This window comes from Anser anser (genome assembly GCF_964211835.1).
Source record: "Anser anser genome assembly, chromosome: 3".
NCBI classification, from domain to species: domain Eukaryota; kingdom Metazoa; phylum Chordata; class Aves; order Anseriformes; family Anatidae; genus Anser; species Anser anser.
The window spans coordinates 91,289,478-91,301,861 of record NC_139722.1 but is presented as its reverse complement, the minus strand read 5'-3'; the positions used below and the strand labels follow the sequence as shown (position 1 = coordinate 91,301,861).

The window sequence follows — 12,384 nt, the reverse complement described above, 5'->3', positions numbered from 1 at the left end:
TGCAAAATTTCTGGAGGAGCCATTTACTTTTTAAAGAGTAATATTTTTCTTCCATAGAAAATAACATTATTACATTTAGAGAATTTATCAGGAAGGAAAATCTACCATAAACAAAACTGAACGTAATCTCTTTCATAGTTCATACTAAATGGAAAGAAAAATAAATAAATAAATAAATAAATAAACTTCCCAGTAAGGCATTACTCCAATATCAGTCCAGCATATTGTTCATTCTACAGGCAAGATCAGGTGTAAAATTTGTTGGATGACTACCCTGACAGAGTATTTTTAATCCGCTTTTTCATGGTGAAATTAACTTATAACTTGGCCAAAATGTTTAGAAATAATCACTAATTTGATTCCTCAATTTTATTCATATAGATGTAATATGAACCGAAGTATGCATTGCTGCTGTAATCAGTGCTGTACGTTTCAGCTGCCTCCCTGTCCTGGAAGACCATTGTAGTTCATTCTCCTTTGCTTGGCAAAAGCATCCATCCTTTTTAATAATGTTACCTGTCCTGTCCCCTAACCCAGAAACTCAGACTATCCGTCTTAAGCTAAAAAGCCTGTGAAGTATTACCTGAAATTGTTTTCAGCATGTTTTATATGTAGTCATGATTCTGCATGGGAACATCAAGAGGCATTTCCAAAAAAGTTTGGACATTTCACATTGTATAGTAGGAGAAAGTGTTCTGGTCCTTAGAACTTTGGAATGAAGAATTCAATATTTTGGTCAGTTTCCTTTTGGGGGGGCAGATAGGGGGACAAAAACAATAATTACATAGTGCCAACCCAACTACTGCATTACTGGAAGGTGCTGATATAGTACTGCATACATTAAGAATATGTTTGAAGTTGGCAAGAATAAATTCAGGGTTATTACTGGTAGGATTAAAAAGAGAGTGTGCAAATACATGAGACAGTGCCAACAAAGTAAGTACCTGTCAAAGTTTGTGGAGTGAACCTTTGATTGTGTTCCTGAAGCCTTTTCCTTTAATTTTCTTTTTGTTTCTAAATTCTGTGGCTCTAGCTGTAAAACTGCTACAAAGAAAACTGGTCTTAGAGCATTTCCAGCTGCGCCAACAGTTGGAAGAAGAAGATATCTCAGGAGATACCTGCAGTTGAATATCCACATCAAAGGAATTAAAGAGAATTCTGAACTTTCTTTGCTTATCACATCATATCCTTGGTCTTTTCCAAGATATAGCTGTGGAATTGAAACTGTTTTTCTATTATCTTTGCAGTGTCTTTAAACAGGGAGCAAAATCTACCTCTTAATTGGACGGGAGTTGCCATTTTGTGTGTCAACTGAGACAATCTTCCAAAGATAGTCACTATAACTCACACTGTCACTCAAAAAACCCTTAAGCATTTTTTTTCCTTCTCACAGAATAAAGGTTAATCAGAACAAGAACATGCCTTGCCACAGAGACAATCAGAAGGAATTTAATTCCTATCTTTCTATTTTAGTTAAGACTTTCTGAGCTCAGCCTTCAGACTGCAAAACCTTTGGAGCTGGACTCTCCTACTTTCTCTGTTTTCCATAGCACTGAGCACTCAACCAAAGACAATCTATTTAACATTTACCAATCCTCATAGAAAAATCAGTTGTGAGAATGGCTTACAAACAACAGTTTGTTTGCTTCGAAATTCTAAACCCTCCTGACAATCTTGGGATATTTTCAATTTCCATGACAACTGGGACTTCTCCCAGCCCCTCAACTTCCATTTTCACTGAAATTTTCCTCCAATCATATACGTTTTTAGCTTTAAGGTGGACTTTAATATCAAAAGAACCATCATAAAATGTCAGGAATTGGAACACTGTAGTGTTAAATAGCTAATAAGCATTTATATCACAAATGACTCCATTACAGAGCTACAATCAGCAGTCTCCAATGTAGCATTAGTTTATCAGTGGTTGCGAACTCTGTATCAAAGCATATCTTTCACTTTGAAACCAAGGCAATGCTTCTGGAACTGTGATGGATGGCTTAGCTATACCTCAGCCAGCTTTTCTGTTTTTGAGTCAGAAAGGATGGCTGGAGATGGATGCAAAGGATGGCAGCATCACTCACGCTGTCAGGGGGCACCGGGGGCTCTGGAATGTAGGTAGCTCTTCTCTGCTGCCATCCCACACTGGCTCCATTACACAAAAGCGTTCCCTTGTCCCTGAATGTATCTCCTGGCCTCCCACTCAAGCTGTTTCTAAGTCAAATGTAATTTGTTGCAGTGTACACACAGCATGTCAATGGCAGCAAATGTCTAAAAGCTTCCCAGATATAAATACTGTGGGAAAGGTTTCCTGGACGGATATCGAGAACTTGACGATTTGCATTCAGTATGAGGTGCAAGATAGTTTTATTCACCATCACACTGGAGCCTGACTCCCAGCTGTGGTCTCTTCAGATCTCATTTTGGAGGTTTGCAAGACCTCTGAAAGAAGAAAAGGTGCTGTAAGAAGTGGGGAGGAGTGATTTGAATTGGTGAGTGGCAATCTTCCATGGGATCTGGTACTAAACTAAAACTGCAGAATAACAAAGAGCAGTTTGTGTGACATGCTTGTACGAGACTTATAATTAAATGCTGCTACAGAAATTCAGCCATAGCTGGTCTCTAAAAAGGATCCTGGCTTGATTTTTATCAGAAGTTGAAGGTCAAGGTCTTTATCTGAGTGTGTTGTTGGACATTGCAACATATGGATCCAGATGGAAGAGCTGGTGTTTCTTGATCGGTCCTATGTAATTTTTTCTTGGTAAACCCTGTTCAGCCCCAGATGTTTAGTGAAAGTAGACTACACATACCCCAAACAAGTAGAGATGATGTTTTCTAACCCCTATCAAAATTCAGTATATGGAAGAGTTTTCTAGACAACAAAGCTTCTCAACAGAAGTAAACACAAATAAGTTTATGAGTGCAGATCAGGTCTTAAGAAACAAATTCTATGGACAAAGTGATGTACATTCATTGGCATCCATGGGACCACATACTATAATTCTGTCTAAAGTCAGTGCAAACAAACAAACAAACAAACAAACAAAAACTCCTCCAACAGTTCCAGGAATCTGGTTTGTTTTCTGGGAGAAATTTTTCCCAGTTTCTTCTGAGTCTTAGGTCTCACATTTGTGACCATGTAATGGTCTGGCACAACTTCCTCTGAGTTAGGGTTAGCTAGCTCGAAGGTCTCCAGAGAGATTGCATTGTGATTGCAGCCCCTTGCACTATCATAGATATCTTTGATTTGTTTTTACTTTTCCAGATAGGTCTGCTGCCATCTAGAAGTCCTTTCATTGCACAGAACAAAGACAAAAATGTAAAAATAAAATAATAAAATAAAATAAAATAAAATAAAATAAAATAAAATAAAATAAATAAATAAAACAAAACAAAACAAAACAAATAAAACTCATGTAAGAGTGGTTTATAAAAAATAGGCTGTAAGATAAGAAAATCTTGAGACAAAGAATACAGAAATAATAAAATGAATAGAAGATAGGCAAAATTGCTATTTTATCACTTCCAGTTTTCTAAAGAAAATTTTGACACACAGAGAAAAACATTTAATAAAAGCAACCGATTTCTGTCTCTCTCCTTAAAAGGGTACATGTTTGTACGCTTAAAGCCAGCTATAACAGAATGTGATTAATTTAATCTTTTTATGTTAGCAAGAGAAGGGCAAGAGATAATTAGTTTACCATCCTTAGATACTCTGAATGACTCCAGCTTGTGACAAAATGTCAAAATTTATCAGAAGCATATTTTTTAGAGTTTCAAAATCTTCAGTCCCACTAGAGGTTGTTAAAATGGCTGTTTTCTGAGGACAAACAGAATAAGAATGAATTTCAGTATAAAGTTAGATTTCCTTTACACAGAAATGATTTTAGGAAAGAGGTTAAAAAAAAAAAAAAAAACAGACATAACATACTGAGTAGGACACTGAGAGATGCAATACACATTCACTCCCTTTATAGTGTGTTGTAAACACATGTTATTAACATGAAGATAGATAAATAACAAGCACAGGAGTGAGTCCCCTGGGTCTACAGCCTCCCCTGTGAGAAGGTTTGGAATTAAAAAAGAGTTTACTTAGCATGGTCATGCCATGCATTCAGAGAAAGAAACTGGAAGAGTACAAGGAGAAGCAGCAAGATCACAGCTGGCTTAGGAATAGAAAGCATGCTGTGTAATATTCATTGAACAATATATTTTGCCTTTCAATTTCTGGTTATTTTAAGTACACATGCACATGTATACAGAAAAATATATCCCTCTCCACTGCATTGGTATACAGGAAGAAATTAACACTTTTAACCACTTAAAATAGATAAGGTGTAAAGCCAATTTGTGAAGATTTACAGTTCTAATCTCCTGTCTTAAATGAATGGCAAAGAAATCTGATAGATTGTCATGGTTTTGGCTGGGATGGAGTTAAGCTTCTTCACAGAGGCTCATGTGATACTGTGTTTTGGATTTTTGATGAGAACAGTTGTGACACCACACCGATGTTTTAGCTGTTGCAGAGCAGTACCTGCACAGAGACAAGGATGTCTCTGCTTCTTGTGCTGCCCTGCCAGTCGGCAGGCTTGGGGTGCGCCCAGAGCTGGGGGGGACACAGCCAGGACAGCTGGCCCTGACCGACCAAAGGGATGTCCCACACCACATGGAGTTGTGCTCAGCGATAAAACCTGGGGGAAAGAAGTATAAGAGGGAGACATCTGGAGTAATGGTGTTTGTCTTCCCAAGAAACCATTACGCCTGATGAGGAGAATTCATTTCTGTTTTAATTAAGGACAGTTTATGTAATCTCTCTATAGGTCTGAGACTAAAGAAGAATAATGAATTATATCACATATATGTTGTAAAAGCATAATCAGGTAACATTGCTGTGTACCTGTTTTGACTGTGTCCTACCTTCAGGTCAGAACAAGACCAGGGTACAAATCTGCCCTAATAAAAACGCAGATGTTTAGACCGAAAAAGAACTTTATCATGCTCCAGCTAGCCTCCCAATAGAGACAGTCGGCAGAAATGGAAAATACCAGGGTAAACATCTGTCCCTCATCTCAGGCTCAGATTGATTTCCCAGGCACAAATTAACATGAATGAAATACAGATGGCTGGGAGAGCATGACCTTAGGATGAACCACAACACAAACCAATTGCACGAAGTCAAAGCACCTATTCTCCACTGTTGTCTGGGCTTCCCAGTGAAATACATCATTATTGATGTCCCTTTCTAGAAATCAGTTATTGTGTGCTTGTAGTTCTTCTTTACCTGGCAGCCAGAGACAGAAGGTAGAGATCAAGAGCTTGGTACACTCTGCAATCTGAATAGATAAGCCATACAACAGGTGTAAGACAGAAAATGTCTTCATTCAGTTCCGGGTAAGAGATGATGAAAGCAACATTTATTTATTTATTTATTTAAACTCCAAAATCCCAAAGCACTCAAAAGTCAGGAAAATTAGAGCTGAAAATGGAAACAAGACTTTTTTTTTTTTTTTTTTTGGGGTTCAATACTCTTTTATGAGTCAGACTCCCCACCCCTACAACATGTTTAAGGAATTCTACATCCAAAGATACCTATCTTATTAAGAAACAAGATTGTGACACAATATGCAGTTCAGACAGTGGATTACTTCCAAAAAATAATTTAAAATCTACAACTCTTGATAAATATTAAGGATATAAACAATCTGTCAATTTTAACCTCAGTTTATGGGTTAAAATTGCAGATTTTGGGGGAAATTCTTTTGGGCATTTCCTGAAATATGTATTTCTGATTATATACCAAAGGGTCAAGACTTTCTACAGAAACATATTTAATGTAACTTTTCTTCCTCCCACGCTTATTGTCTTTTTCCTCTAAGGAAAAAGTAAAAAAACAACCACACAAGAAAACATTTGATCAGCCTCACTCTCAGACAACAAATTAAAGCAAAGAGGTGTTATAAAACTTGCTTAAGACACCTCCAGAAGCCTAAATAAAATCACAAGCCTAAATTCAAAAGATAGAACACGCAGAATAAAAGACATCGTTTTAACTCACGATTGCCAGTCCTTGGTAAGGCACAAAAGCAGAACAGCACTCAGAAAAATGTGTTGACTGTTTAAGCTTCAAAGACATTTGGGATTTTAGATAGACAAATCCTAGTTGCATGATAAGTTTGAAATTCAGGGGACATAATAAACTTGTCTTGGGTTTCAACAATAGTACCTACAAGATTAATTACCCTTCGCAGCTACTAGAAAGATCAAGGGCCCAGGAGAGGAAATGTTTAATTAGGATGGATAATCTATCTGGGAAGAAATGTACATGACTGGTTGTCTTCTGCATTAGGAACAGAGGCAATGCTAACTCTCACATTGCTTCATTGCTGATTTCACTGCACTGAGGGGAATTTAGATCTCTTGTGTTGGCAGGATCCCTAAGGCCCTTAGGGGTAGGTATAAAAAGCACAAGAACCTTGGATAAGTTGGTCTGTTGCCAATAAACTAATAAATAATTATATACTAAGGCATTAAATTCCTTCTCAACAATTCTAGAATCACAGAATATCCTGAGTTGGAAGGGACCGACAAGGATCACTGAATCCAACTCCTGGCATGACACAGGACCACCCCAAAATCAAACCCTATGTCTGAGTCCAAATGCTTCTTAAACTCCATCAGGCTTGGTGTTGTAACCATTGTGAACAACATTTGCCAGCTTACAGTCAACTGGGACCTCTCCAGATTCCCAAGACTGTTGGAAAATGACTGAGAGTTCTCACGATAACATCAGCCAGGTTTTTCAGTACCCTGGAATGAATCCCATCAGGCCCCATAGACTTATATGCATCCACCTGGAGAAGCAAATCCTGCACAAGTTCAGAAGCAGCTGGGAGTTTATAGTTCCCACAGTCACAATCCTCCAACATCATTAGTGTTGAATACAGAGGTGAAGAAGGCAACCCGTTCCAAACCCTGAGAAGATCCCTGCTCAGCCAAGCCAGCCTTCTGCCCCACCTGCTTGACTTCCAACACTTTGGAATCACCTGCTCCTGTGCTCTTAAGAGATGGTTCTTAAAAAGTGATCAACACTGATGGACCTCAATGCCTTCAAAAGCAGATTCGCAGGGTACCTTACTAACTTGTTCCCTGAGCAGCCTGAAATCTGCTCCCCATATCTAAGGGTGAAGTTTAGCTGGCTGTTTTCTTTTGCCATTTTCTTCATTGTTACTTTCAATGCTAGAATCTGGGGAAAATTCAGAAAAATGTGCTGTGACTAATGCTCAGCACTTCTTTTCCTTAATGCTTAATATTGGTTCTATCTGTACAACATATCTGATTATCAGTGAACAAAAATTACGGTTCTAGTTCTCTACTTTAATACCAGTTATTGTATCTTTGTGATATAAAGAGAGATGCCCATTCATGGCACTGATATTCTTTATAAAAAGCAATTTCTTAAGACTCATAACAACTGTCTAAAATGTTGTTCTTGATATTAGTACTGGGGGAAATTATTTGCTTATATTTAAATTGCACATTCATGGCCAACCCAGAAAGAGAAGACAGATCTCCTGAATATCAATCCTCTGATATAATCACAGGTTATTCTTTTAATTTTAATTTCTTCTTCTCTCGTTTCTCTCTTTTTTTTTTTTTTAATATTCAGAGTCCACCACCAGTGCAAATTTTGAATGTGCATTGGAACGATCACAGAGACCCACAGCATCAAGTCTGGACTAAGATGTCCCTCTTACCTTTGTAACTTCACAGCTATTCTCCTCTTATCCTGGCCAAGTATTTCACACCCATATCATCAGTATTTATTAATTACTTTACATAAAGCCAATACAATATTTTTTAAAGAATTTTCCCTGTAGAGAAAAGTCACCATTGAGAAGGCATTAGAAATTATTATAAGTATTAAATTATTATCAATCTTAAACTGAATGTACAGCCAAGACTCTGACCTTGATGGTTTGCCCATATCCGGGTTTGAGAACTGTTAGACAGAGGAGTCACAGTTATTATTATAACAACAAAAGCTATCTAGCCCTTAGAGGATCACAGCATTTTGAAGTCTTTTCCCAGTGGATCATCACAAATTTTGGTTCTCTCCTTAAAGAGGAGAACTATTTATCCTCAGTAAATTTGACAAGAAGGGAAAATACAATCACATTTTCTAATCAGCTTAGCCTATAGAATGCTGGCATACTGCAAACTACCAGCTGAATGAATCCTAAGGATGACTGAGATAAATAACACATCCACAAGACTTAAAGCAGTTACAGCTATGTGATATTTAAGGAGCAAGAATTCAAGTTTTGCACATTTTCTTAGAGCTCCCAGCTTCAGCTCTCACATTTATCTCTCTTCTGGTTAATGGAGTGGAAAATGGGTCTACATTTTACTCAGGTTTTAAAATTTCCACGATAGAAACAAATTAAAAAACTTTTATTTAGGCTGCCCTATCAATTATGATTTCTCCTGTTCTTATTCCTGCTTTGTCAGATTCCAGTCTGATACGAAACGGATACAAAAAGAGCACCTAAAGAAAGTTTTGAAGACTGCTTGTACTTATTTAGACACTTAATGGCATTAGACTTCTTAAATGAAAGGCAGCCAAAGCAACAGCATCCACTTCTCACATCCTGTCATTATCAATCACTTGACCAAGGCAATCTATAATTAAAGCTGAATAGATTCAGAGAATGCCTTTGGGAGGGTGGGAAGCCACATGAATTAAAACGGAAAGCAAACAAGTACACAGTTTTCACAGGCTGGGATTTCACAAAATAAGACAGAAGAAATTGATTTTCTTTCTTTTTTTTTTTCTGAACAATGTAGAAGGAACTTCTCAGGCTTCCATTCCAGTGCCTAAATTTTCCATTTCCTCCACTGTCTGATTCTTTGCCAGTCTCTGTACACCCCTCATCACCCACTTGTAGGAAAGGGAGATGGATCCACCTGGGGTCCAAAAAAAATGTGGGCCAAGAAACTTCACATGTTGCAGGCAAGCAGGCAGGGAGCTGTCTCCTTGCTTACCTTACTAAGAAAGAAAAGTATTGTGACAAAAGTGAAGTTCTCACAAGAAATTTTGAACTGCATTTTGAAGAATTCTCATACAAGATTTGTGCCAGCAAATTGGGAAGATTCCCAATGCCCCATGTTCAGCTGCTTTTATCTTTACCGTAAAATGACCATCACAGACTACTTGAAAACTTGATTTTTACCAAGATGGCAATTCTTCCCTATCTTCCTGTTTCTGTTAAAGTAATTTTTCTCCTTTTCTGGAGAGTTCCTCTTCGGCCTAAGCATTTCTTCCTGAAGCTCTGACATCTGTAGGACTACATCTCTGTTTTCTGACACTGTGTTTTTTTCAGCTGTTCACAGACCAACTTCATGTTCTTCAGATCTCACACATATATTCAATACCCACCCAATACCTTTGTCTTCTTCCACAGTAAGGTTTTTTCAGATCTAAAAGTCACTATATTTTTTGTGAAAATCATCACTTTTGTTAAAACAATAAAAAATAGTACTTTGATTAAAGCCTCATGGACCAGCATCCGAAATTTTCCAGGGCATTTAAGAGTGTGGAAAATACGACATTTAGCCCTCACCGCTGACAAACACTGCCCCCACCCCCAATCCTGAAAACACAAACTGCAAGATTAAGAATATAGATGATGAGTAGAAGTAACCAAATTGCTCTATTATAATAAAATATTGTCGTTTTGAGACTGATCCCACAAGTTCTGATGCCCAGTTTTAAAAAAAATTTGGAGCAAGACCTACATTTTGCATCCTCTGGAGATATTTTGTCACTCCTGCTTCTGTTTCAGGTTAGAGGGATCCTGCTGCATGCCCTGGCTGCTTCTGGTAGCAGCACTAGAGCAGGCTCTCATGTGGCACCTTTGCTTTATCATTTGGTAGAGCACACAGAGATCCCACGGCAGCAGATAATCCTGGAGCCCAGCTGAACATCTGCAAGTGTGTGCCTCCCCTAAGGGAGGCTGATACTTTTCACAGCCACTAGCTCCAGCCAGCTGGAGAGAAAGAGAGAAGAAATGCTGACAGCTCTTCTTGCTGCCAGTGCTGGTACCTGCCTCAACAAATCCCAGTGCTGTAGAAGACACTGTTGTGATGTGCCTCGGTACCAGCAGAGTGTTGTCATGGCTCTTTCCATGTCCACACCAGCGCAAAGCACAAACATCTGCTGCAGTTTTTCTAGCTTTTCTCTGCTTTTTGATGCCACAAGTGTTTGTCTTGTACAAGAAGCACATGGCAGATTGCAATTTATCATTAGCAGCTCTAGGTTTCTAAGTCTGAAGCTTCTCCTCCTTCAATCTGCAACCCCAGGCTGACTTGCTGACAAGAAGTAATGAGGGACCATGTGAGTTCTTGTCTGTTTCAGCTACAATAAATCCTCAGCAAACCTGATTTCCAGGCAGTGCATACAGCACCATGACAACCTCTCTTCACAAAGGCATGTCTTCTTAGACTGGAAGCCGTGTCCTTAATAAGATATGTCGATGTGGATGTCACTTTTGTCATAAGAGGAAAAGATTCTTTGTCCAGATAAAGACAACTGCATCGTCTCTGAGGCAGGCTGTATCTGGGAAGCAGAGTAGAACTGAACTCCAGTGCTCTTAACGACATATGGGAGTTCCTGTTTTCAGCACCGATGTGACTGTCATCATTATCTGTGGCTTTTTAAGCCCTTGGGTCCTCATGCTAAACTGCTTCTCCTGTGGCCAGGGCTGGGAGGCAATTAGATCAGCAGTCAGTGGGGAACGCAAACCAAAGCTCTCTGCTGAAAGGTTCAGCCCTTTGAGATCCTTGACACAAAGTGGCAGTGGAAAAATTAACAAGCAGAAAAGCAGAGCTGTGTGGCTCATGCTTTTTCCCCTTACTACTAAATAGTAGTAAATAAGATGTACAAATATCAGCTGTTTCTTTTTTATTATTGCTATTATTTATTTTATTTTTAGCTTGGAGTTGTTTTTTATTTGTTTGTTTGTTTGCTAGCTTTACAGATTTTTGCATGCTCAAACAGATTTACCAAGTAGGGACTGGATTCTGACCTAGCAGGGAAGGACTCGGTTCCAGGTACAAAGTGGAAAAGTCAGGAGGTGCTTTCTGTTTTGAGAAAGAGCAGAATCCCAAACACTTGACTTTCCTCACCCACATAACTGCTACACTAGAGAAGAAGGATGAGGCAGTGGATGAGGCAGTTTATTTTGCTCACAGGGGTCCCCTGCCTTCTATCACAGACGCACACCTTACACCAAGCCCTGAAAGCCATCAAGTGTTATAAAAGGAAAGCCTAGCAGCACTTCTGATTTTCATTAGCAGAAAGATGCCAGTTTCTGTCTGGTGCTTTCATACTTCTCCTACTGCATCCGAGGTACCTAAGGGAGAATCCAGCTGTGTGTGAAACACCGTGGATTTCACCACAAAAATGCAGTCAGCTCTGGGATGATGCAAAGCAATACTACATGTCCATCTCGGGTAAATATGAAAAAGAACTTCATAAATGAAACTGCTGGGAAAAAAAATATGTTGGTATAATGTGTATGCTGTGACAAATTTGGGATATTTACATCCATAGTGGTAAGGAATTAATGCTAATGCATCTTCTCTGAAAGATGATATAATTTTCTGTTCCTCAGTCTGTAATGCTATATTTCAGCCCTGGTAAAAACCCAGAATGTCTCCTTTTTAGTTCTCCACCAAGACAACAGCTGAGAGCAAAATCTAAAGCTGGCTGAATTTGCCCCTTCTGATGCAATTGTTTTATAAGCTTATCATAACATTGTTCTTAGTATTGAAAAACTCTCCAAGATCGACCGAGGATGAAGCTAACAAAGTTTTGTAGAAATTAAAATCAGTCCTGCATTTCTATGGAATCAACAGAGAACTGTATATTCCATGCCACAAAACTGCAGAGCATCAAGGTTTTGGTGATGTTTTTATTAGCTTCTTACAAGGAATAGCAACAAGTTCTCATTCCCTGCCCTTTGCTGTAGCTACTGGTCTGGGCAGAAACAGGGGATAAGACAGAGAGCAAAGAAGGAGAGATTTCAAAACAGGAACATGGTTGTTTGGTATAGTATACTGTATAAATATATAGAAAAAAGTGTATCCTGCAAGGTCTCTATAAAGGTTTCACCCTGAAGCTTTTTATTGCCCCCAGAGAACCGTTATATTTCTTCTCACTACAGATGATCCTATGATGGTACTCTATAAATGAAGTGAAAGAGTCTGTATCTCATGTTCCTTTGATTTTGCAGTACCCTTGGTAAGCGAGTATTGTGTGGGTTAATTCTCACCTGAGGCAGCCTGCCACTATCTTTCAAAATCTTTGAAAAACAAAGCTATTTTTTA

At 38.6% G+C, this 12,384-nt stretch overlaps 1 long non-coding RNA gene across 1 annotated transcript in view; it reads right to left on the bottom strand.

Moving 5' to 3' along the window:
• The window catches only part of LOC310897745, a 117,869-nt gene extending 107,212 nt beyond the window's left edge, over nucleotides 1-10,657 (bottom strand). The window contains exon 1 of the long non-coding RNA XR_014582525.1: nucleotides 9,793-10,657. This is a non-coding gene — a long non-coding RNA (uncharacterized lncRNA). The remainder of the gene's footprint in view (nucleotides 1-9,792) is intronic.
• Nucleotides 10,658-12,384: the final 1,727 nt, after the last annotated feature.